The sequence below is a fragment of the Cygnus atratus genome, chromosome 27 (genome assembly GCF_013377495.2).
Source record: "Cygnus atratus isolate AKBS03 ecotype Queensland, Australia chromosome 27, CAtr_DNAZoo_HiC_assembly, whole genome shotgun sequence".
Taxonomy (NCBI): domain Eukaryota; kingdom Metazoa; phylum Chordata; class Aves; order Anseriformes; family Anatidae; genus Cygnus; species Cygnus atratus.
In genome coordinates this window covers 4,331,640-4,357,397 of record NC_066388.1, presented here as the reverse complement: position 1 = coordinate 4,357,397, position 25,758 = coordinate 4,331,640, and the positions used below count along the sequence as shown (strand labels likewise).

General features: G+C 62.3%; 1 protein-coding gene across 5 annotated transcripts in view; it reads right to left on the bottom strand.

Moving 5' to 3' along the window:
• ANXA4 (annexin A4) overlaps nucleotides 1-25,758 on the bottom strand; it is a 76,965-nt gene that overhangs the window by 38,326 nt on the left and 12,881 nt on the right. Inside the window, exon 1 of one of the 5 annotated variants that reach the window (XM_050715816.1) lies at nucleotides 19,319-19,436. The exons of 2 other annotated variants lie outside the window; for them this stretch is intronic. The gene's annotated coding sequence lies outside the window, so the exon portion shown is untranslated. Of the gene's footprint in view, nucleotides 1-3; nucleotides 122-9,611; nucleotides 9,730-19,318; nucleotides 19,437-25,758 lie in introns of those variants that run through there. 2 more of the 5 variants (XM_050715815.1, XM_050715811.1) reach the window with 2 other exon arrangements.

Here is a 25,758-nt window from a genome sequence, read left to right as displayed (position 1 = left end):
CACCGGCAGTCCCGGGGGAGCCCGGGCGGCGGCGGGGCACGGCTCGGCACGGCTCGGCACGGCCGGGGCAGGGCTCGGCACGGCCCCCGCCCCGCCGCGGGGTGGGACTGCCGGGGCCGAGCCGCTTCTCCCGGCTGAGCCCGGCCCCCGGAGCCCTGCCTGGGGCCTCGCGGGGGGGTGGGCGGGCAGCGCCCGGTGCCCCCCCCTCCCATTTGCTCCAGCACCCCCGCAAAGGGCTTTTATTTATTTATTTATTTATTTATTTTTCTCGGGGGGGGGGGGGGCCGGGGGACGACAGCCGCAAAACGTGCGGGGGAACCTCGACTCCAGCCCCCGCCCCTGGTGCTGGACCCGTGCTGCGGGCAGGATGCGAGCCCGGGACCCTGGGCCAGGCCGGGGGGGCTGTGGGGGGGCTTTCGGGGGGCTGTGGGGGAGTGTGGGGAGCTGTGGGGGGGCTGCTGTGAGGGGGCTGTGGGTGGGGTTGTGGGGGGCTGTGGGGGAGCTGTGAAGGGGCTGTGGGGGGGCTCTGAGGGAGCTGTGGGGGGCTCTGGGGCGCTCTGGGGGGGCTGTGGGGGGTTATGGGGGAGCTGTGGGGGGCTGTGCGGCCTGCGGGGACCGGGGGCGCTCGGTGCCGGAGCTGCTTTGGGGAGCTCCGGGCGGCGCTGGGCACCGGGGGACCGGGGGGGGTGGGGAGCAGCCGCGGCCCGACCGCGGGGATCGTGTGGGGGGGGGGAACGGGGGAGGGAGGGGGGTGGAGGGAGCGTTGGGCACCGCCGTGACGTCACGCGGGCGTGACGTCACCAGGAGGCCGCCACCGCACCGCGCCCCCTGGCGGAAGGCACCGCGGCGGTCCGCCGGCCACTGACGTCATCGGCGCTGGAGTGGCGTCACCCAGTGCATTAGTTATTAGCGCAAATGATTTCCGCTTTATCGCCATTTCTCGTCCCCATGGCCTTGTTACAGAGCTTGGTATCTACACATTCACCTCATTCGTCACAGTATTCCTGGTGATGAGAGAAGTTGAGATAAAGGAGGAATCAAATGAAAACAGACCATTATGTACAGGACAGGAAACAGAGGTATGGACAATATATTTCAAACAGGACATTGGAGGACAATATATCTCAAACTGGACATTGGAACACAAGATAAAGAAATAATTAGCAAAAACCAGTCCTTGCGGTTAGGAAGAAAGCAAACTCAGCAGAATCCTGACCAAGGGTGAAAAGTACGCTGTGAGGAAGACTTATGGCCTTCCTCTCTGAGACCACCACCCACAGCCCGACGACCACTGCCCAGAATTGATGAGAGGATCTGCGCAGACGCAGGACACAAAAAACTAATTAGCATGAGAAGGGAGAGTAGGTGGGGTTAGATAATGAATATGTATAGGCATTAATAAAATATTCATCACTCTGCTGTATAAATTTGGGATGGCTTTTCACTTCAGGTATGCACGACAGGCGGAGAGATCCCCCGTGCATCCAGCGCTGCAATAAAGAATATACCACTTAAAGAAATTGGGCTATCGATCTTTGAATCGCTGGTACCGGTGACCTGTGTTGGTCTGGAATAAAGTGCAATCGTTAGCACGCCGAGTGTCCATGCCCTTGCATCTAACAGAATCGTACAAATCCCTGTTGGGATCTCTCTCTAGCTGTGGGCTGGCTAAGCTGTCCTTTGGATGGTGAAAACGGGAAATCACGGGCATGGGAAATGATGAGTGGGATGAGAAATGATTGCTGGGATGGGAAGACTTCCTTGGGCTGGAAATCCATGGGGCTAGGAAATGAAAGAGATGGGAAATCTTCCTTGGGATGGGAAAGCTTCCGTGGGAAGGCAAAGCATTGGGATGAGATACCTTCCTTGGGGAGGAAAGGCATTGGGATGGGAAATTTTCCTTGGGGAGGAAATCACTGGAAAGGAAAAGCATCGGGGTAGGGAAATCTCTCTTGGGATGGGAAATTATTGGGATGGGAAATCTTGAATGGGGTGGGTAAGATTCATTGGGGTAGGAAATACTTGGAAAAGAAATCCAAGGGATGGGAAGTCTTTGGGATGAGATCTCATTGGATTAAGAAACGCTTCGTGCTGATGGGAACTATTTTGCATGGGAATCTGTTGGGCCGTGAAATCGTCGGGATGGGAAATCACCGGGAGGATGAAAAGTCTTGGGATGGAAAATCCTTGGGAGGGGAGAAAGTGTTGGAGCGCGAAACCCTCCTGGGCCTGGCAAATGATGACTGGGACGGGAAAGGCTCACGGGGATGGAAAATGATTGCGCTGGGAAGCCCGCTGGGGTAGAGAAACTGCAATCACCACCAAGATGGCGGCGAGGGGCTGGTCAGCCGTTGGGATGGAACCCCCGTTGGCCGGGCTCCCCAACGAACCGCCCCACTCTCCAGCGACCATGGCAGGTACAGCAGCGGGCTCCCGCTCCTCCCGGGGCTGCGGCCCTGCCGGCGAGCCCAGCGCCCGAGAGCTCAGCCCAGCGCCCTTTTTCCTCACAGAGAGATTCCCCAGACGGCTGCCGCCGGTGCCGCAGATGCCCAACTCCCCCTTCGTTGTCCCAGCTGAGCCGCCAACGGTGGCTGCCTGGCTGCTGCCCTCCTTCCCCGCAGCGATGGCGGTGCCCTTGCAGCCCCCCCAGGTACCCACCCTCCCCTACGCGCTGCCCCAGGCCACCGTCTGGCACGTGGTGCCGGGGGTCCAGGGGCAGGTGCTGCAGCTCCCAGCCGTGGTGCAGCTGCCGCCTGGGGGGCACCTCCCACCCGAGGGGCACCACCTGCAGCTGGTGCAGCTCCCCGCCGTGGGGCATAACCTGCAGCTGGTGCAGCTCCCCCACACCGCTCCTCCCGTGCCCCTGTCTGCCAGTGGGGACAGCCCACGGTGACGGGGACACTGGTGCCCCACCATGCGCTGGGGCTGGGGCCCAGGGCCGTGCTCCACGGGGAGCCCCTGCACCCCGCAGGCACCTGCCTGTTGCAGGCCCCCGCCCACCCCGGCCCCCCGCCACCCCTCGTCCCGGGGCCTCGGCTCCGGGGGCAGGCGCTCCCACGCCCCGCACCGTGACCAGCAGCCAGGGGCAGCTCGGAGCCCCCTGCGACCGTCGCCGTGGGGCTCAGCAAGGACCAGGGGCCCCCGCTGCCTCACCCCACTCCCCCCGAGCCTTTCCTGGCTCCATCAACCTGCAGCACCCAGACGGCGACGCCCCATGGTGAGTTTGGCGCTGGCACAGCCGGCCACTTGTCGCCCCACACCCATGAGCCATGGGAAAGCTGACATCGCCCGTCTTGGGGGATTTTCTTGCTCGTCCTCAGCGGCGACAGCCCCGGAGGTGCCTGAGGAGCCCCCGCAGCTGCCCGAGCTGGGCCCTGATGCCTTCGCCGAGGCCTTTCCAGAGCTGGCAGGGGACAGCCAGCAGCTGCAGCACGCGCAGGACCAGCTCCTGGCCGACCTGGACATCCCCGGCATGGAGGAGCTGCTCAGCTGGCTCGAGGCCGTGGAGCCCCAGGACGCCTTCCCCGGTGTCCCCAGCAGTCCTGCCCTCAGCCGCTTCCTCTCCCAGCTGCCCGACCTCTCCGAGGACATCGAGGAGCCGAGCACGCAGGGACTGGAAGCCACAGGAGCCCTCGGTGAGGTACCCTCAACCCCTGGGGTGTACCCCGAGAAGGTTGGGGGCGGGCTGTCGGTGCAGTCCCCTGTTGTGCCGGCAGCGAGCCCCCCCCTCAGCTCTGCAGCCCGTCCCCTGCCCAGTGCCCGTAGTAGACCCCTACCCAATCCACCCCTGAGTCCCCCCAAGAGGTCCCCTGACACCCAAGTCCTCAGTTCCCTTAGTAGACCCCTGCCCAAACCCCCCCAGAGTTCCCTCAAGAACCACCCCAACTCCAAGGTCCTCAGTGACCAGAGGAGACCCCTGCCCAAATGCCCCCTGGGTCCCCTCAAGAGCCCCCTGGCTGCCCCTGCGTCCACCGGCACCAAGCGGGGGGCCAAGCGCCCCGCGCCCACCAGCACCCCCGGGACAGCGGAGAGCTCCCAGCACAAGAGGCCAGCAACAGAGAAACCCCCCGGCAAGGAGAGGAAGATGCTGCTGGGCCAGGGTGTCGAAGGCCCCAAGACGCCTTGCCAGGGACGCCGTGCCAGGGACGCCGGCATGTCCAAGGCCCCAGGACGCCGTGGCAGCAGCAGGCAAGAGGGCAGCGGCAGGCAGCAGCCAGCGACCGACAACTCCCGGGCGCGCAGCAAGAGAGCCCGAAGCCCGGGGGCTGCTGGGGGGCAAGGAGCAGCGTCGCCGCCTCCCCGCAGAGCACGGCTGCTGCCGGAGACTCCGAGCGGGGAGCCCCGTGCCGTGCGGCCCCAGGACAGGCTCTGTCCCCAAGCCGTCAGGGCCAAGATGCTGCAGCGCCAGCACCTGGGGACAAAGACCCCCAGCGAGACTTTGCAGCCGCTGGGGGCCAGGGCGAAGGCGCTGGGGCCAGTGCGCCAGCTGCCCTGTGCGCAGCCGCAGCCCACCTCCGGCGGCCCCAGCAGCATGCCCAGGGCCCCGCCGACAGTGCCAGGCTCCAGCGCTGCGCCCGCTGCCCCCCAGTCCCCAGCTGGCGGCAAAGAAAAGGTGGTGCCGGCACCACCAGGCAGCACGGCGTCAACAGGGGACGCTGCCCTAGAGCAGGCGCCCAGAGCGCCGTGCCTGCCGGCCGCGGGGGGCCAAGCGCAGCGGGGGGCTCTGCCCACACAGCCACGCACGCTGCAGCCCCCGGCACGGCCCCGCGTGGACTACGTGCCCTGCGTGGGGCCCTGGGCGCGCAGCCACGCGGCGCCCACGCCGCTGGAGGAGCAGGAGGCGTCGGTGCCCATCACGCCGCAGCAGCGTCCTGAGCGGGAGCGCCTGAAGAAGCTGGCCCAGGAGGAGCGGCAGCGGGCGGCCCAGCAGACGAAGATCGGCCCTGTGCAATTCTTCGCGCAGCGGCAGAAAGACAGGGCCATAGCCAAGTATTACGGCTACCCGTGAGCCTGCGCTCCTCGACGGCCCCTGCAGCACCCAGTGGTGCTGAGCTCAGCACGCAGGCACAGAGACCTCTGCAGGCGCCTGCTCCAGCTTCAGCCGCGCTCTTCAGCCCTTGCCCCTCTCGCTTGCCCTTACCCTTCTTTAGTGCTGGAGCTAGGCAGTGTTTCTCACTGTCAGGGATGGGCAACGGCGGGGGGGGATGGGTAAATTGGGGGGGTCACGAATGAGTGTTGGGAGTGTTGCGATGGAAGCTGTTGGGCTGGGCAATACCTGGGATGGGCAAGTTTGGGCATGGGAACTGCTTGTTGGGACACAAAATGGCAGGGATTGAAAACTTATTTCTTCTTTTCCGGTCCTTTCTCTGCTTTATTGCCTTCTTTCTGAAATTACTCTCGTGTAGGTGTTCACTCAGCAGCGCCTCTGCCTGCAGTTGTTCTGGCAGTGGGATGCCGAGCGGGATGCAGCCCGCTCCCGCTGCCCATGCTCAGTCCGTGAATGGATGTGGGCATGGCCAGCACGGACGGGAGAAAATGGGTGGATGGGCGGGTGGATGGATGGATGGATGGATGGATGGATGGATGGATGGGAGTTGGGAACTGAGCCTTGGGATCAGCAATGGGAGGTTGCTGGGATAGGAAATGATCAGTGGGATGGGAAGTCATGACGGCGATGGGAATTCATTAGTGTGAAATGATGGGATGGGAAATTGCTAGGACGGGTGATCACGGTGGTGATAGGAGATCATTAGGCTGGGAAAAATTGTTGACATTAATAAATGTTATTGATTGTCTTTTGAATTTCTTGTATTATTTTTATTATTTTCTATTCCTCTATTATTAAACTCTTTATCAATGCCTATGGGTTTTTATTTTCCTTCCGATTCTCTGCATGTTCACTCAGGATGGGGGACATGAGCGAACAGATGTGTCGCTTGCCCCTCGCCCTCTTCAGTGTTCCCCACTCAGGGATGGGCAACGTGGGGATGGGAAATGGGGGGGTCCCGACCGAAGGCAGGTTGCACAGCCCCAGGAGGTGGCAGCACAGCCCCAGGAGCCGCCGGCCCCACCTCGGGCTCGTCTCATCCCGGAGAGGAACCGCGGGTGGGGCAACGTGAGGCCCCAGGAAATATTTGCCTTTTTTCCCCCTAAAAAAAAAAAGGGGGAAATGGGGCTGGTGCCCCCTTGCTGCTGCACCCTATGGGGACACCGCAAAGACGTCTGCGGGGAGGTCCTGATGCCTAAAAGCCCTCTAATTCCCAGCAAAACACGAGGTTATCGAATAAATTAAGACGTAGATGAGTGCGTCCAGCCCGGGACTGGGGCCTTTGCTGGAAAAAAATGTGGGATTGGGATCTTTACTATCAAAATTGTGGGATTGGAGACTTGCTTTAAAAATTGAGGGATTGGAGACTTTGCTGTAAAAAAAATGTGGATTGGGCCTTTGCTATCAAAATTGTGGGGTTGGAGCTTTGCTTTAAAAAGTTGTGGGGTTGGAGCTTTGCTATCAAAATTGTGGGGTGGAGACTTTGCTTTAAAACATTGTGGGATTGGGGGCTTTGCTTTAAAAAACTGAGGGACTGGAGTCTTTGCTATCAAAATTGTGGGGTTGGAGCCCTCGCTGTAAAAAATGTGGATTTTATTTTGGTCTTTTGAAGGTCCTGCTCAATGTTTTGGGCTGTCACAGCGGAGACGCCTTCCTAAATCCCAGCCTCGTTGGGACTTGGGGCACCCCAGGGACGGTGACACCCGAGGGACGGTGACACCCCGGGCACGGTGACGCCGCCAGCGGCCCGTAATCTCCCCGTCGCGCCCCGTCCCGCCGGCTGCCTGCTGCCCCGCGATAAGGCCAGGGATTTCCGAGCCGCTGCGCTTCGTTAGGGCTCCGCTAATTAACCCCCCCCCACCTTGGCCAACCCTGGGCACAAAAAACAGGGGAAAAAAAAAACTTTTTGGGTACAGGAGGAGGCAGGAGGTTTCGGGATGAGCTGGTTGACTGCAGTCGCCCCTAAAACACCCAGACTTTTTTTTTTGTGTGTTTTGTTTTATTTTTTTGGGGGGTGACGCCCCCGGCCCCCCCCCAGCCACGTTTATCTGGTTCTCTGGGGTGAGTCACCCCGGGGCAGGGCCGGGTTTTGGGGTGTGGGCCCCCCCCGCACCTCAGTGGGGCCTTGTCTTAAAGGGGGGGGCCTTTTTTGGGGGGCAGGGGGCCCTTTTGGGGGGGTTCTGTTTTGGGGTGTCCCCAGCTTTTGGGGGGGTCTCTTGGGTGTTTGGGTTGTGGGGGGTGCTTCCTTGGGGGCACCTGGGGGGGATTTTTTGGGGGGTCCCTTCTGGGGGGGATTTTGGGGTTCCCCTGTCTGGGAGGGGTCCTGATTTTTTTTGGGGGGGGGGGCCTGGGGGGTTTCGGGCCTGTGGGATAGGCCCTGGCCCTGAGGTTTGGATTTTGGGGGGGGTCCCAGCTTCTGGGGGGGGGGAGGTCTTGGGGGTACCCCTGCCTGGGGGGGGATCCTGGGGGCGGTCCTGGGGGGGTTCCCTGCCTGGGGGGGGGGCTTTGGCCCTGGGGGGGGGATTTTGGGGGGGCCCTGCTCCGTGGGGGGGTCATGGGGGGGTCCCAGCTTGCGATGGCGGCGGCGGCGGAGGCGGCAGCGGGGGGGGAGGAGGAGGCGGCGGCGGCGACCCCGGGGGCCGCATCCAGCTGCTGCTGGCGGCCGCCGAGTTCCTGGAGCGGCGGGAGCTCGGGAACGGCTCTGCCCCGGCGGCTTCCTCCGGCGGTGCCGGTGGGTCCCGGGAGGAGGCTCCGGTGTTAGCGGCGGCTCCTTGCCGGGGTGGCCCCGCCGAGGCCGAGCACGGGTACGCCTCGGTGCTGCCCGGCGGAGAGCGGAGAGGGGCCGGGAGATAGCAGCGGACACATTATGACCTAGACCGCAGGAAAATCTCTTACGGAAAGCTAAAGGCAGCTTTCTATTTCTTTTTTTCATTTGCTTTACCCAGAACCTAAATAATGGCTTAGAATTTCACAGAAGCTTTTCCAACAGTTTTACCGTTCAGTTGGTTTGTACACAGAAGCAGAACGAGCTGGTTTAACAAGTAGATTTGATGGCAAAAGAAATGTCAATAAACAAGGAAAAGAGGAAGAGAGGCAGAAAAGTTTTGAGTGAAATACGATGGCAGAAGGAAAGCCAAACTGAAGGAAATGATACATACGCTGGATTCAGGGCAAACGGCCCTGCGATAGGAAACCACAGCAGCAATAAAACAGCAATGTCACACTGAAGAGTGACTGTGTTAAAGATTCCGATTTCTTCATCCACATTAAACATCCCTGGGAATAAAAAGAGCAGAGCCCTGCAAAAGGCAGCGGTGCTAACCCTGCTGTGCAAGCTGGAAACGCTTTTTTGTTCCAGCATGTTTGTGTCTGTGGTGCCATAAGGAAAAAGGCACTGAGCTTACAGGCGCAAGAGCTCAGCACTTTTTTGGCAATGGTCCCTGCCCCTGAACACCTTCCACAGGCAGCAGCGTCCCCATCAGCAGCTCAAGCCAGGGCACCGGAAGGATAAAGCTCCCCTGCGCGCTCCCTTTGCTAGTGCAGGGAAGGAAGGAACTGCTCGGTCGGATTTGCCACTGCTCTGCCGCTTACCACAACCCCTGGCCCACAGCTCAAACGGCAAAAAACAGCTTCAGGGCCGGAGGAACGCTTAACTCTGTGTGCTGAAGAATTCAATTACGCACGCATACAGCCAGCTAGCAAGGCACCAAGGTGCCCCGGCTAACCCCGTCCCGATCGCGTTTGCTCCAAACCGCACCGAAGGGCTGGGCTTGCTGACACACCACGCCTGGTGCCCTGCCTTGGAACGGGCTCAAGGCACAGTGGCCAGGTGGCAGAACGCATCCCCTCCCTTATTCCAAGCTCTGCCACAGCCGAGCTTTTTTCACGGCAGGCTTTATCGGAGAAGCACGGAATTTCTCAGTCTGCGCCGATGCCCTTTAAAAGCAGAATCCAACGCGAACATCGTTTCTCAGAGAACAGCCGAAACTTGGGCGTGTTCTGGCCGATTCCAACACCCGGCCGTGTTTCCCTGACCGTGCGCTGAGCACCCACAGCTCCGCAGGATGTGACCCCAAGCCTTTTACCCCAGCCTCGGAGCACAGGGACGCTGCCAGCCCCGCACCCAGGACCTGCGGTGGAAAACCCCAGGGCACCCAGCGGGCTCGTCCCTTCGCTGGGGGGCACCTCCGGCTTCTCCCGGGGCCAGACCAGCCAGCCTGCTCCCCCCTAGCCCTGTGCTGCCCCCCAGGGATACCCGGGGACCCCCAGGGCTGCCCGGGGACCCCAGCGAGCGGCAGCGCCCCAAACCCCTCCGCAGCGCCCAGCGGGGAGGGCCCGCAGCCGCCACAGGGCGCAGCGGGGCTCGGAAGCCACACGGGGGGCACCGGCCCCGCGCCCCCTTCCCGTGACCGGGCCCCCCCCCACCCCCGGCCCGCGCCCTCCGGGGCTGTCCCCGCAGGCCCGGCCCCGGCGCTTCGGCCCGGCCCGGGGCTGCCCCAGGCCCGCGGAGCCGCCCGGGGGAACCGGGGCGGGGGGGGGGAACCGCAGGGGGCCCGGCACTCACCGGCAGTCCCGGGGGAGCCCGGGCGGCGGCGGGGCACGGCTCGGCACGGCTCGGCACGGCCGGGGCAGGGCTCGGCACGGCCCCCGCCCCGCCGCGGGGTGGGACTGCCGGGGCCGAGCCGCTTCTCCCGGCTGAGCCCGGCCCCCGGAGCCCTGCCTGGGGCCTCGCGGGGGGGTGGGCGGGCAGCGCCCGGTGCCCCCCCCTCCCATTTGCTCCAGCACCCCCCGCAAAGGGCTTTTATTTATTTATTTATTTATTTATTTATTTTTCTCGGGGGGGGGGGGGGGCCGGGGACGACAGCCGCAAAACGTGCGGGGGAACCTCGACTCCAGCCCCCCGCCCCTGGTGCTGGACCCGTGCTGCGGGCAGGATGCGAGCCCGGGACCCTGGGCCAGGCCGGGGGGGCTGTGGGGGGGCTTTCGGGGGGCTGTGGGGGAGTGTGGGGAGCTGTGGGGGGGCTGCTGTGAGGGGGCTGTGGGTGGGGTTGTGGGGGGCTGTGGGGGAGCTGTGAAGGGGCTGTGGGGGGGCTCTGAGGGAGCTGTGGGGGGCTCTGGGGCGCTCTGGGGGGGCTGTGGGGGGTTATGGGGGAGCTGTGGGGGGCTGTGCGGCCTGCGGGGACCGGGGGCGCTCGGTGCCGGAGCTGCTTTGGGGAGCTCCGGGCGGCGCTGGGCACCGGGGGACCGGGGGGGGTGGGGAGCAGCCGCGGCCCGACCGCGGGGATCGTGTGGGGGGGGGGAACGGGGGAGGGAGGGGGGTGGAGGGAGCGTTGGGCACCGCCGTGACGTCACGCGGGCGTGACGTCACCAGGAGGCCGCCACCGCACCGCGCCCCCTGGCGGAAGGCACCGCGGCGGTCCGCCGGCCACTGACGTCATCGGCGCTGGAGTGGCGTCACCCAGTGCATTAGTTATTAGCGCAAATGATTTCCGCTTTATCGCCATTTCTCGTCCCCATGGCCTTGTTACAGAGCTTGGTATCTACACATTCACCTCATTCGTCACAGTATTCCTGGTGATGAGAGAAGTTGAGATAAAGGAGGAATCAAATGAAAACAGACCATTATGTACAGGACAGGAAACAGAGGTATGGACAATATATTTCAAACAGGACATTGGAGGACAATATATCTCAAACTGGACATTGGAACACAAGATAAAGAAATAATTAGCAAAAACCAGTCCTTGCGCTTAGGAAGAAAGCAAACTCAGCAGAATCCTGACCAAGGGTGAAAAGTACGCTGTGAGGAAGACTTATGGCCTTCCTCTCTGAGACCACCACCCACAGCCCGACGACCACTGCCCAGAATTGATGAGAGGATCTGCGCAGACGCAGGACACAAAAAACTAATTAGCATGAGAAGGGAGAGTAGGTGGGGTTAGATAATGAATATGTATAGGCATTAATAAAATATTCATCACTCTGCTGTATAAATTTGGGATGGCTTTTCACTTCAGGTATGCACGACAGGCGGAGAGATCCCCCGTGCATCCAGCGCTGCAATAAAGAATATACCACTTAAAGAAATTGGACTATCGATCTTTGAATCGCTGGTACCGGTGACTGTGTTGGTCTGGAATAAAGTGCAATCGTTAGCACGCCGAGTGTCCATGCCCTTGCATCTAACAGAATCGTACAAATCCCTGTTGGGATCTCTCTCTAGCTGTGGGCTGGCTAAGCTGTCCTTTGGATGGTGAAAACGGGAAATCACGGGCATGGGAAATGATGAGTGGGATGAGAAATGATTGCTGGGATGGGAAGACTTCCTTGGGCTGGAAATCCATGGGGCTAGGAAATGAAAGAGATGGGAAATCTTCCTTGGGATGGGAAAGCTTCCGTGGGAAGGCAAAGCATTGGGATGAGATACCTTCCTTGGGGAGGAAAGGCATTGGGATGGGAAATTTTCCTTGGGGAGGAAATCACTGGAAAGGAAAAGCATCGGGGTAGGGAAATCTCTCTTGGGATGGGAAATTATTGGGATGGGAAATCTTGAATGGGGTGGGTAAGATTCATTGGGGTAGGAAATACTTGGAAAAGAAATCCAAGGGATGGGAAGTCTTTGGGATGAGATCTCATTGGATTAAGAAACGCTTCGTGCTGATGGGAACTATTTTGCATGGGAATCTGTTGGGCCGTGAAATCGTCGGGATGGGAAATCACCGGGAGGATGAAAAGTCTTGGGATGGAAAATCGGATGGATCCTTGGGAGGGGAAAGTGTTGGAGCGCGAAACCCTCCTGGGCCTGGCAAATGATGACTGGGACGGGAAAGGCTCACGGGGATGGAAAATGATTGCGCTGGGAAGCCCGCTGGGGTAGAGAAACTGCAATCACCACCAAGATGGCGGCGAGGGGCTGGTCAGCCGTTGGGATGGAACCCCCGTTGGCCGGGCTCCCCAACGAACCGCCCCACTCTCCAGCGACCATGGCAGGTACAGCAGCGGGCTCCCGCTCCTCCCGGGGCTGCGGCCCTGCCGGCGAGCCCAGCGCCCGAGAGCTCAGCCCAGCGCCCTTTTTCCTCACAGAGAGATTCCCCAGACGGCTGCCGCCGGTGCCGCAGATGCCCAACTCCCCTTCGTTGTCCCAGCTGAGCCTGCCAACGGTGGCTGCCTGGCTGCTGCCCTCCTTCCCGCAGCGATGGCGGTTGCCCTTGCAGCCCCCCCAGGTACCCACCCTCCCCTACGCGATGCCCCAGGCCACCGTCTGGCACGTGGTGCCGGGGGTCCAGGGGCAGGTGCTTGCAGCTCCCCGCCGTGGTGCAGCTGCCGCCTGGGGGCACCTCCCACCCGAGGGGCACACCTGCAGCTGGTGCAGCTCCCCGCCGTGGGGCATACCTGCAGCTGGTGCAGCTCCCCCACACACGCTCCTCCCGTGTGCCCCTGTCTGCCAGTGGGGACAGCCCACGGTGACGGGGACACTGGTTGCCCCACCATAGCGCTGGGGCTGGGGCCCAGGGCCGTGCTCCACGGGGAGCCCCTGCACCCCGCAGGCACCTGCGTGTGCAGGCCCCCGCCCACCCCGGCCCCCCGCCAACCCTCGTCCCGGGCCTCGGCATCCGGGGGCAGGCCTCCCCCACGCCCCGCACCGTGACCAGCAGCCAGGGGCAGCTGCCGGAGCCCTGCGACCGTGCCGTGGGGCTCAGCAAGGACCAGGGGCCCCCAGCTGCCTCACCCCACTCCCCCCGAGCCTTTCCTGGCTCCATCGACCTGCAGGCACCCAGACGGCGACGCCCCATGGTGAGTTTGGCGCTGGCACAGCCGGCCACTTGTCGCCCCACACCCATGAGCCATGGGAAAGCTGACATCGCCCGTCTTGGGGGATTTTCTTGCGTCGTCCTCAGCGGCGACAGCCCCGGAGGTGCCTGAGGAGCCCCCGCAGCTGCCCGAGCTGGGCCCTGATGCCTTTCGCCGAGGCCTTTCCAGAGCTGGCAGGGGACAGCCAGCAGCTGCAGCACGCGCAGGACCAGCTCCTGGCCGACCTGGACATCCCCGGCATGGAGGAGCTGCTCAGCTGGCTCGAGGCCGTGGAGCCCCAGGACGCCCTTCCCCGGTGTCCCCAGCAGTCCTGCCCTCAGCCGCTTCCTCTCCCAGCTGCCCGACCTTCTCCGAGGACATCGAGGAGCCGAGCACGCAGGGACTGGAAGCCACAGGAGCCCTCGGTGAGGTACCCTCAACCCCTGGGGTGTACCCCGAGAAGGTTGGGGGCGGGCTGTCGGTGCAGTCCCCTGTTGTGGCCGTGCAGCGAGCCCCCCCCTCAGCTCTGCAGCCAGTCCCCTGCCCAGTGCCCCGTAGTAGACCCCTACCCAATCCACCCCTGAGTCCCCCAAGAGGTCCCCTGACACCCAAGTCCTCAGTTCCCTTAGTAGGACCCCTGCCCAAACCCCCCCAGAGTTCCCTCAAGAACCACCCCAACTCCAAGGTCCTCAGTGACCAGAGGAGACCCCTGCCCAAATGCCCCCTGGGTCCCCTCAAGAGCCCCCTGGCTGCCCCTGCGTCCACCGGCACCAAGCGGGGGGCCAAGGCGCCCCGCGCCCACCAGCACCCCCCGGGACAGCGGAGAGCTCCCAGCACAAGAGGCCAGCAACAGAGAAACCCCCCGGCAAGGAGAGGAAGATGCTGCTGGCCAGGGTGTCGAAGGCCCCAAGACGCCTTGCCAGGGGACGCCGTGCAGGGACGCCGGCATGGCCAAGGCCCCAGGACGCCGTGGGCAGCAGCAGGCAAGAGGGCAGCGGCAGGCAGCAGCCAGCGACCGACAACTCCCGGGCGCGCAGCAAGAGAGCCCGAAGCCCGGGGGCTGCTGGGGGGCAAGGAGCAGCGTCGCCGCCTCCCCGCAGAGCACGGCTGCTGCCGGAGACTCCGAGCGGGGAGCCCCGTGCCGTGCGGCCCCAGGACAGGCTCTGTCCCCAAGCCGTCAGGGCCAAGATGCTGCAGGCGCCAGCACCTTGGGGACAAAGACCCCAGCGAGACTTTGCAGCCGCTGGGGGCCAGGGCGAAGGCGCTGGGGCCAGTGCGCCAGCTGCCCTGTGCGCAGCCGCAGCCCACCTCTCGGCGGCCCCAGCAGCATGCCCAGGGCCCCCGCCGACAGTGCCAGGCTCCAGCGCTGCGCCCGCTGCCCCCCAGTCCCCAGCTGGCGGCAAAGAAAAGGTGGTGCCGGCACCACCAGGCAGCACGGCGTCAACAGGGGACGCTGCCCTAGAGCAGGCGCCCAGAGCGCCGTGCCTGCCGGCCGCGGGGGGCCAAGCGCAGCGGGGGGCTCTGCCCACACAGCCACGCACGCTGCAGCCCCCGGCACGGCCCCGCGTGGACTACGTGCCCTGCGTGGGGCCCTGGGCGCGCAGCCACGCGGCGGCCCACGCCGCTGGAGGAGCAGGAGGCGTCGGTGCCCATCACGCCGCAGCAGCGTCCTGAGCGGGAGCGCCTGAAGAAAGCTGGCCCAGGAGGAGCGGCAGCGGGCGGACCCAGCAGACGAAGATCCGGCCCTGTGCAATTCTTCGCGCAGCGGCAGAAAGACAGGGCCATAGCCAAGTATTACGGCTACCCGTGAGCCTGCGCTCCTCGACGGCCCCTGCAGGCACCCAGTGGTGCTGAGCTCAGCACGCAGGCACAGAGACCTCTGCAGGCGCCTGCTCCAGCTTCAGCCGCGCTCTTCAGCCCTTGCCCCTCTCGCTTGCCTTCACCCTTCTTTAGTGCTGGAGCTAGGCAGTGTTTCTCACTGTCAGTGATGGGCAACGGCGGGGGGGATGGAAATGGGGGGTCACGAATGAGTGTTGGGAGTGTTGCGATGGAAGCTGTTGGGCTGGGCAATACCTGGGCATGGGCAAGTTTGGGCATGGGAACTGCTTGTTGGGACACAAAATGGCAGGGATTGAAAACTTATTTCTTCTTTTCCGGTCCTTTCTCTGCTTTATTGCCTTCTTTCTGAAATTACTCTAGTGTAGGTGTTCACTCAGCAGCGCCTCTGCCTGCAGTTGTTCTGGGCAGTGGGATGCCGAGCGGGATGCAGCCCGCTCCCGCTGCCCATGCTCAGTCCGTGAATGGATGTGGGCATGGCCAGCACGGACGGGAGAAATATGGGTGATGGGCGGGTGGATGGATGGATGATGGATGGATGGATGGGATGGATGGGGAGTTGGGAACTGAGCCTTGGGATCAGCAATGGGAGGTTGCTGGGAATAGGAAATGATCAGTGGGATGGGAAGTCATGACGGCGATGGGAATTCATTAGTGTGAAATGATGGGATGGGAAATTGCTAGGACGGGTGGATCACGGTGGTGATAGGAGATCATTAGGCTGGGAAAAAATTGTTGAACATTAATAAATGTTATTGATTGTCTTTTGAATTTCTTGTATTATTTTTATTATTTTCTATTCCTCTATTATTAAACTCTTTATCAATGCCTATGGGTTTTTATTTTCCTTCCGATTCTCTTGCATGTTCACTCAGGATGGGGGGACATGAGCGAAACAGATGTGTCGCTTGCCCCTCGCCCTCTTCAGTGTTCCCCACTCAGGGATGGGCAAACGTGGGGATGGGAAATGGGGGGGTCCCGACCGAAGGCAGGTTGCACAGCCCCAGGAGGTGGCAGCACAGCCCCAGGAGCCGCCGGCCCCACCTCGGGCTCGTCTCATCCCGGAGAGGAACCGCGGGTGGGGCAACGGGGAGGCCCCAGGAAATATTTTGCCTTTTTTTTCCCCCTAAAAAAAAAAAGGGGAAATGGGGCTGGTGCCCCCTTGCTGCTGCACCCTATGGGGACACCGCAAAGACGTCTGCGGGGCGGGTCCTTGATAGCCATAAAAGCCCCTCTAATTCCCAGCAAACACACGAGGTTATCGAATAAATTAAGACGTAGATGAGTGCGTCCAGCCGGGACTTGGGGACTTTGCTGCCGAAAAAATGTGGGATTGGATCCTTTTACTATCAAAATTGTGGATTGGAGACTTGCTTTTAAAAATTGAGGGATTGGAGACTTTGCTGTAAAAAAAACATGTGGGATTGGAGCCTTTGCTATCAAAATTGTGGGGTTGGAGCCTTTGCTTTAAAAGTTGTGGGGTTGGAGCCTTTGCTATCAAATTGTGGGCCTGGAGGACTTGCTTTAAAACATGTGGATTGGGGGCTTTGCTTTAAAAAACTGAGGGACTGGAGTCTTTGCTATCAAAAATTGTGGGGTTGGAGCCCTCGCTTGTAAAAAAATGTGGATTTTATTTTTGGTCTTTTGAAGGTCCTGCTCAATGTTTTGGGCTGTCACAGCGGAGACGCCTTCCTAAATCCCAGCCTCGTTGGGACTTGGGGCACCCCAGGACGGTGACACCCGACGGGACGGTGACACCCCGGGCACGGTGACGCCGCCAGCGGCCCGTAATCTCCCCGTCGCGCCCCGTCCCGCCGGCTGCCTGCTGCCCCGCGATAAAGCCAGGGATTTCCGAGCCGCTGCGCTTCGTTAGGCTCCGCTAATTAACCACCCCCAACCCACCTTGGCCAACCCTGGGCACAAAAAACAGGGGAAAAAAAAAACACTTTTTGGGTACAGGAGGAGGCAGGAGGTTTCGGGATGAGCTGGTTGACTGCAGTCGCCCCTAAAACACCCAGACTTTTTTTTTGGTGTGTTTTTGGTTTATTTTTTGGGGGGGTGACGCCCCCGGCCCCCCCCCAGCCACGTTTATCTGGTTCTCTGGGGTGAGTCACCCGGGGCAGGGCCGGGTTTTGGGGTGTGGGCCCCCCCCGCACCTCAGTGGGGCCTTGTCTTAAAGGGGGGGGCCTTTTTGGGGGCAGGGGGCCCTTTTGGGGGGCAGGGGGCCCTTTGGGGGGGTTCTGTTTTGGGGTGGTCCCCAGCTTTTTGGGGGGGGTCTCTTGGGTTGTTTGGGTTGTGGGGGGTGCTTCCTTGGGGCACCTGGGGGGGATTTTTTTGGGGGGGTGCCTCCTTCTGGGGGGGGATTTTGGGTTCCCCTGTCTGGGAGGGGTCCTGATTTTTTTTGGGGGGGGGGGGGCCTGGGGGGGTTTCGGGCCTGTGGGAGTAGGCCCTGGCCCTGAGGTTTGGATTTTGGGGGGGGGTCCCAGCTTCTGGGGGGGGGGAGGTCTTGGGGTACCCCTGGCCTGGGGGGGGATCCTGGGGGGTTTCCTGGGGGGGTTCCCTGCCTGGGGGGGGGGCTTTGGGCCCTGGTGGGGGGATTTTGGGGGGGCCCTGCTCCGTGGGGGGGTCATGGGGGGTCCCAGCTTGCGATGGCGGCGGCGGCGGAGGCGGCAGCGGGGGGGGGAGGAGGAGGAGGCGGCGGCGGCGGCGACCCCGGGGGCCGCATCCAGCTGCTGCTGGCGGCCGCCGAGTTCCTGGAGCGGCGGGAGCTCGGGAACGGCTCTGCCCCGGCGGCTTCCTCCGGCGGTGCCGGTGGGTCCCGGGAGGAGGCTCCGGTGTTAGCGGCGGCTCCTTGCCGGGGTGGCCCCGCCGAGGCCGAGCACGGGTACGCCTCGGTGCTGCCCGGCGGAGAGCGGAGAGGGGCCGGGAGATAGCAGCGGACACATTATGACCTAGACCGCAGGAAAATCTCTTACGGAAAGCTAAAGGCAGCTTTCTATTTCTTTTTTTCATTTGCTTTACCCAGAACCTAAATAATGGCTTAGAATTTCACAGAAGCTTTTCCAACAGTTTTACCGTTCAGTTGGTTTGTACACAGAAGCAGAACGAGCTGGTTTAACAAGTAGATTTGATGGCAAAAGAAATGTCAATAAACAAGGAAAAGAGGAAGAGAGGCAGAAAAGTTTTGAGTGAAATACGATGGCAGAAGGAAAGCCAAACTGAAGGAAATGATACATACGCTGGATTCAGGGCAAACGGCCCTGCGATAGGAAACCACAGCAGCAATAAAACAGCAATGTCACACTGAAGAGTGACTGTGTTAAAGATTCCGATTTCTTCATCCACATTAAACATCCCTGGGAATAAAAAGAGCAGAGCCCTGCAAAAGGCAGCGGTGCTAACCCTGCTGTGCAAGCTGGAAACGCTTTTTTGTTCCAGCATGTTTGTGTCTGTGGTGCCATAAGGAAAAAGGCACTGAGCTTACAGGCGCAAGAGCTCAGCACTTTTTTGGCAATGGTCCCTGCCCCTGAACACCTTCCACAGGCAGCAGCGTCCCCATCAGCAGCTCAAGCCAGGGCACCGGAAGGATAAAGCTCCCCTGCGCGCTCCCTTTGCTAGTGCAGGGAAGGAAGGAACTGCTCGGTCGGATTTGCCACTGCTCTGCCGCTTACCACAACCCCTGGCCCACAGCTCAAACGGCAAAAAACAGCTTCAGGGCCGGAGGAACGCTTAACTCTGTGTGCTGAAGAATTCAATTACGCACGCATACAGCCAGCTAGCAAGGCACCAAGGTGCCCCGGCTAACCCCGTCCCGATCGCGTTTGCTCCAAACCGCACCGAAGGGCTGGGCTTGCTGACACACCACGCCTGGTGCCCTGCCTTGGAACGGGCTCAAGGCACAGTGGCCAGGTGGCAGAACGCATCCCCTCCCTTATTCCAAGCTCTGCCACAGCCGAGCTTTTTTCACGGCAGGCTTTATCGGAGAAGCACGGAATTTCTCAGTCTGCGCCGATGCCCTTTAAAAGCAGAATCCAACGCGAACATCGTTTCTCAGAGAACAGCCGAAACTTGGGCGTGTTCTGGCCGATTCCAACACCCGGCCGTGTTTCCCTGACCGTGCGCTGAGCACCCACAGCTCCGCAGGATGTGACCCCAAGCCTTTTACCCCAGCCTCGGAGCACAGGGACGCTGCCAGCCCCGCACCCAGGACCTGCGGTGGAAAACCCCAGGGCACCCAGCGGGCTCGTCCCTTCGCTGGGGGGCACCTCCGGCTTCTCCCGGGGCCAGACCAGCCAGCCTGCTCCCCCCTAGCCCTGTGCTGCCCCCCAGGGATACCCGGGGACCCCCAGGGCTGCCCGGGGACCCCAGCGAGCGGCAGCGCCCCAAACCCCTCCGCAGCGCCCAGCGGGGAGGGCCCGCAGCCGCCACAGGGCGCAGCGGGGCTCGGAAGCCACACGGGGGGCACCGGCCCCGCGCCCCCTTCCCGTGACCGGGCCCCCCCCCACCCCCGGCCCGCGCCCTCCGGGGCTGTCCCCGCAGGCCCGGCCCCGGCGCTTCGGCCCGGCCCGGGGCTGCCCCAGGCCCGCGGAGCCGCCCGGGGGAACCGGGGCGGGGGGGGGGAACCGCAGGGGGCCCGGCACTCACCGGCAGTCCCGGGGGAGCCCGGGCGGCGGCGGGGCACGGCTCGGCACGGCTCGGCACGGCCGGGGCAGGGCTCGGCACGGCCCCCGCCCCGCCGCGGGGTGGGACTGCCGGGGCCGAGCCGCTTCTCCCGGCTGAGCCCGGCCCCCGGAGCCCTGCCTGGGGCCTCGCGGGGGGTGGGCGGGCAGCGCCCGGTGCCCCCCCCTCCCATTTGCTCCAGCACCCCCCGCAAAGGGCTTTTATTTATTTATTTATTTATTTATTTATTTATTTATTTATTTATTCTCGGGGGGGGGGGGGGACGACAGCCGCAAAACGTGCGGGGGAACCTCGACTCCAGCCCCCCGCCCCTGGTGCTGGACCCGTGCTGCGGGCAGGATGCGAGCCCGGGACCCTGGGCCAGGCCGGGGGGGCTGTGGGGGGGCTTTCGGGGGGCTGTGGGGGAGTGTGGGGAGCTGTGGGGGGGCTGCTGTGAGGGGGCTGTGGGTGGGGTTGTGGGGGGCTGTGGGGGAGCTGTGAAGGGGCTGTGGGGGGGCTCTGAGGGAGCTGTGGGGGGCTCTGGGGCGCTCTGGGGGGGCTGTGGGGGGTTATGGGGGAGCTGTGGGGGGCTGTGCGGCCTGCGGGGACCGGGGGCGCTCGGTGCCGGAGCTGCTTTGGGGAGCTCCGGGCGGCGCTGGGCACCGGGGGACCGGGGGGGGTGGGGAGCAGCCGCGGCCCGACCGCGGGGATCGTGTGTGGGGGGGGGAACGGGGGAGGGAGGGGGTGGAGGGAGCGTTGGGCACCGCCGTGACGTCACGCGGGCGTGACGTCACCAGGAGGCCGCCACCGCACCGCGCCCCCTGGCGGAAGGCACCGCGGCGGTCCGCCGGCCACTGACGTCATCGGCGCTGGAGTGGCGTCACCCAGTGCATTAGTTATTAGCGCAAATGATTTCCGCTTTATCGCCATTTCTCGTCCCCATGGCCTTGTTACAGAGCTTGGTATCTACACATTCACCTCATTCGTCACAGTATTCCTGGTGATGAGAGAAGTTGAGATAAAGGAGGAATCAAATGAAAACAGACCATTATGTACAGGACAGGAAACAGAGGTATGGACAATATATTTCAAACAGGACATTGGAGGACAATATATCTCAAACTGGACATTGGAACACAAGATAAAGAAATAATTAGCAAAAACCAGTCCTTGCGCTTAGGAAGAAAGCAAACTCAGCAGAATCCTGACCAAGGGTGAAAAGTACGCTGTGAGGAAGACTTATGGCCTTCCTCTCTGAGACCACCACCCACAGCCCGACGACCACTGCCCAGAATTGATGAGAGGATCTGCGCAGACGCAGGACACAAAAAACTAATTAGCATGAGAAGGGAGAGTAGGTGGGGTTAGATAATGAATATGTATAGGCATTAATAAAATATTCATCACTCTGCTGTATAAATTTGGGATGGCTTTTCACTTCAGGTATGCACGACAGGCGGAGAGATCCCCCGTGCATCCAGCGCTGCAATAAAGAATATACCACTTAAAGAAATTGGGCTATCGATCTTTGAATCGCTGGTACCGGTGACCTGTGTTGGTCTGGAATAAAGTGCAATCGTTAGCACGCCGAGTGTCCATGCCCTTGCATCTAACAGAATCGTACAAATCCCTGTTGGGATCTCTCTCTAGCTGTGGGCTGGCTAAGCTGTCCTTTGGATGGTGAAAACGGGAAATCACGGGCATGGGAAATGATGAGTGGGATGAGAAATGATTGCTGGGATGGGAAGACTTCCTTGGGCTGGAAATCCATGGGGCTAGGAAATGAAAGAGATGGGAAATCTTCCTTGGGATGGGAAAGCTTCCGTGGGAAGGCAAAGCATTGGGATGAGATACCTTCCTTGGGGAGGAAAGGCATTGGGATGGGAAATTTTCCTTGGGGAGGAAATCACTGGAAAGGAAAAGCATCGGGGTAGGGAAATCTCTCTTGGGATGGGAAATTATTGGGATGGGAAATCTTGAATGGGGTGGGTAAGATTCATTGGGGTAGGAAATACTTGGAAAAGAAATCCAAGGGATGGGAAGTCTTTGGGATGAGATCTCATTGGATTAAGAAACGCTTCGTGCTGATGGGAACTATTTTGCATGGGAATCTGTTGGGCCGTGAAATCGTCGGGATGGGAAATCACCGGGAGGATGAAAAGTCTTGGGATGGAAAATCCTTGGGAGGGGAAAGTGTTGGAGCGCGAAACCCTCCTGGGCCTGGCAAATGATGACTGGGACGGGAAAGGCTCACGGGGATGGAAAATGATTGCGCTGGGAAGCCCGCTGGGGTAGAGAAACTTGCAATCACCACCAAGATGGCGGCGACGGGGCTGGTCAGCCGTTGGGATGGAACCCCCGTTGGCCGGGCTCCCCAACGAACCGCCCCCACTCTCCAGCGACCATGGCAGGTACAGCAGCGGGCTCCCGCTCCTCCCGGGGCTGCGGCCCTGCCGGCGAGCCCAGCGCCCGAGAGCTCAGCCCAGCGCCCTTTTTCCTCACAGAGAGATTCCCCAGACGGCTGCCGCCGGTGCCGCAGATGCCCAACTCCCCCTTCGTTGTCCCAGCTGAGCCGCCAACGGTGGCTGCCTGGCTGCTGCCCTCCTTCCCCGCAGCGATGGCGGTGCCCTTGCAGCCCCCCCAGGTACCCACCCTCCCCTACGCGCTGCCCCAGGCCACCGTCTGGCACGTGGTGCCGGGGGTCCAGGGGCAGGTGCTGCAGCTCCCAGCCGTGGTGCAGCTGCCGCCTGGGGGGCACCTCCCACCCGAGGGGCACCACCTGCAGCTGGTGCAGCTCCCCGCCGTGGGGCATAACCTGCAGCTGGTGCAGCTCCCCCACACCGCTCCTCCCGTGCCCCTGTCTGCCAGTGGGGACAGCCCACGGTGACGGGGACACTGGTGCCCCACCATGCGCTGGGGCTGGGGCCCAGGGCCGTGCTCCACGGGGAGCCCCTGCACCCCGCAGGCACCTGCCTGTTGCAGGCCCCCGCCCACCCCGGCCCCCCGCCACCCCTCGTCCCGGGGCCTCGGCTCCGGGGGCAGGCGCTCCCCACGCCCCGCACCGTGACCAGCAGCCAGGGGCAGCTGCCGGAGCCCTGCGACCGCGCCGTGGGGCTCAGCAAGGACCAGGGGCCCCCGCTGCCTCACCCCACTCCCCCCGAGCCTTTCCTGGCTCCATCAACCTGCAGCACCCAGACGGCGACGCCCCATGGTGAGTTTGGCGCTGGCACAGCCGGCCACTTGTCGCCCCACACCCATGAGCCATGGGAAAGCTGACATCGCCCGTCTTGGGGGATTTTCTTGCGTCGTCCTCAGCGGCGACAGCCCCGGAGGTGCCTGAGGAGCCCCCGCAGCTGCCCGAGCTGGGCCCTGATGCCTTCGCCGAGGCCTTTCCAGAGCTGGCAGGGGACAGCCAGCAGCTGCAGCACGCGCAGGACCAGCTCCTGGCCGACCTGGACATCCCCGGCATGGAGGAGCTGCTCAGCTGGCTCGAGGCCGTGGAGCCCCAGGACGCCTTCCCCGGTGTCCCCAGCAGTCCTGCCCTCAGCCGCTTCCTCTCCCAGCTGCCCGACCTCTCCGAGGACATCGAGGAGCCGAGCACGCAGGGACTGGAAGCCACAGGAGCCCTCGGTGAGGTACCCTCAACCCCTGGGGTGTACCCCGAGAAGGTTGGGGGCGGGCTGTCGGTGCAGTCCCCTGTTGTGCCGGCAGCGAGCCCCCCCCTCAGCTCTGCAGCCCGTCCCCTGCCCAGTGCCCGTAGTAGACCCCTACCCAATCCACCCCTGAGTCCCCCCAAGAGGTCCCCTGACACCCAAGTCCTCAGTTCCCTTAGTAGACCCCTGCCCAAACCCCCCCAGAGTTCCCTCAAGAACCACCCCAACTCCAAGGTCCTCAGTGACCAGAGGAGACCCCTGCCCAAATGCCCCCTGGGTCCCCTCAAGAGCCCCCTGGCTGCCCCTGCGTCCACCGGCACCAAGCGGGGGGCCAAGCGCCCCGCGCCCACCAGCACCCCCGGGACAGCGGAGAGCTCCCAGCACAAGAGGCCAGCAACAGAGAAACCCCCCGGCAAGGAGAGGAAGATGCTGCTGGGCCAGGGTGTCGAAGGCCCCAAGACGCCTTGCCAGGGACGCCGTGCCAGGGACGCCGGCATGTCCAAGGCCCCAGGACGCCGTGGCAGCAGCAGGCAAGAGGGCAGCGGCAGGCAGCAGCCAGCGACCGACAACTCCCGGGCGCGCAGCAAGAGAGCCCGAAGCCCGGGGGCTGCTGGGGGGCAAGGAGCAGCGTCGCCGCCTCCCCGCAGAGCACGGCTGCTGCCGGAGACTCCGAGCGGGGAGCCCCGTGCCGTGCGGCCCCAGGACAGGCTCTGTCCCCAAGCCGTCAGGGCCAAGATGCTGCAGCGCCAGCACCTGGGGACAAAGACCCCCAGCGAGACTTTGCAGCCGCTGGGGGCCAGGGCGAAGGCGCTGGGGCCAGTGCGCCAGCTGCCCTGTGCGCAGCCGCAGCCCACCTCCGGCGGCCCCAGCAGCATGCCCAGGGCCCCGCCGACAGTGCCAGGCTCCAGCGCTGCGCCCGCTGCCCCCCAGTCCCCAGCTGGCGGCAAAGAAAAGGTGGTGCCGGCACCACCAGGCAGCACGGCGTCAACAGGGGACGCTGCCCTAGAGCAGGCGCCCAGAGCGCCGTGCCTGCCGGCCGCGGGGGGCCAAGCGCAGCGGGGGGCTCTGCCCACACAGCCACGCACGCTGCAGCCCCCGGCACGGCCCCGCGTGGACTACGTGCCCTGCGTGGGGCCCTGGGCGCGCAGCCACGCGGCGCCCACGCCGCTGGAGGAGCAGGAGGCGTCGGTGCCCATCACGCCGCAGCAGCGTCCTGAGCGGGAGCGCCTGAAGAAGCTGGCCCAGGAGGAGCGGCAGCGGGCGGCCCAGCAGACGAAGATCGGCCCTGTGCAATTCTTCGCGCAGCGGCAGAAAGACAGGGCCATAGCCAAGTATTACGGCTACCCGTGAGCCTGCGCTCCTCGACGGCCCCTGCAGCACCCAGTGGTGCTGAGCTCAGCACGCAGGCACAGAGACCTCTGCAGGCGCCTGCTCCAGCTTCAGCCGCGCTCTTCAGCCCTTGCCCCTCTCGCTTGCCCTTACCCTTCTTTAGTGCTGGAGCTAGGCAGTGTTTCTCACTGTCAGGGATGGGCAACGGCGGGGGGGATGGGAAATGGGGGGGTCACGAATGAGTGTTGGGAGTGTTGCGATGGAAGCTGTTGGGCTGGGCAATACCTGGGATGGGCAAGTTTGGGCATGGGAACTGCTTGTTGGGACACAAAATGGCAGGGATTGAAAACTTATTTCTTCTTTTCCGGTCCTTTCTCTGCTTTATTGCCTTCTTTCTGAAATTACTCTCGTGTAGGTGTTCACTCAGCAGCGCCTCTGCCTGCAGTTGTTCTGGCAGTGGGATGCCGAGCGGGATGCAGCCCGCTCCCGCTGCCCATGCTCAGTCCGTGAATGGATGTGGGCATGGCCAGCACGGACGGGAGAAAATGGGTGGATGGGCGGGTGGATGGATGGATGGATGGATGGATGGATGGAGTTGGGAACTGAGCCTTGGGATCAGCAATGGGAGGTTGCTGGGATAGGAAATGATCAGTGGGATGGGAAGTCATGACGGTGATGGGAATTCATTAGTGTGAAATGATGGGATGGGAAATTGCTAGGACGGGTGATCACGGTGGTGATAGGAGATCATTAGGCTGGGAAAAATTGTTGACATTAATAAATGTTATTGATTGTCTTTTGAATTTCTTGTATTATTTTTATTATTTTCTATTCCTCTATTATTAAACTCTTTATCAATGCCTATGGGTTTTTATTTTCCTTCCGATTCTCTGCATGTTCACTCAGGATGGGGGGACATGAGCGAACAGATGTGTCGCTTGCCCCTCGCCCTCTTCAGTGTTCCCCACTCAGGGATGGGCAACGTGGGGATGGGAAATGGGGGGGTCCCGACCGAAGGCAGGTTGCACAGCCCCAGGAGGTGGCAGCACAGCCCCAGGAGCCGCCGGCCCCACCTCGGGCTCGTCTCATCCCGGAGAGGAACCGCGGGTGGGGCAACGGAGGCCCCAGGAAATATTTGCCTTTTTTCCCCCTAAAAAAAAAAAAGGGGGAAATGGGGCTGGTGCCCCCTTGCTGCTGCACCCTATGGGGACACCGCAAAGACGTCTGCGGGGAGGGTCCTGATGCCTAAAAGCCCTCTAATTCCCAGCAAACACACGAGGTTATCGAATAAATTAAGACGTAGATGAGTGCGTCCAGCCCGGGACTGGGGCCTTTGCTGGAAAAAAATGTGGGATTGGGATCTTTACTATCAAAATTGTGGGATTGGAGACTTGCTTTTAAAAATTGAGGGATTGGAGCTTTGCTATCAAAAATGTGGGATTG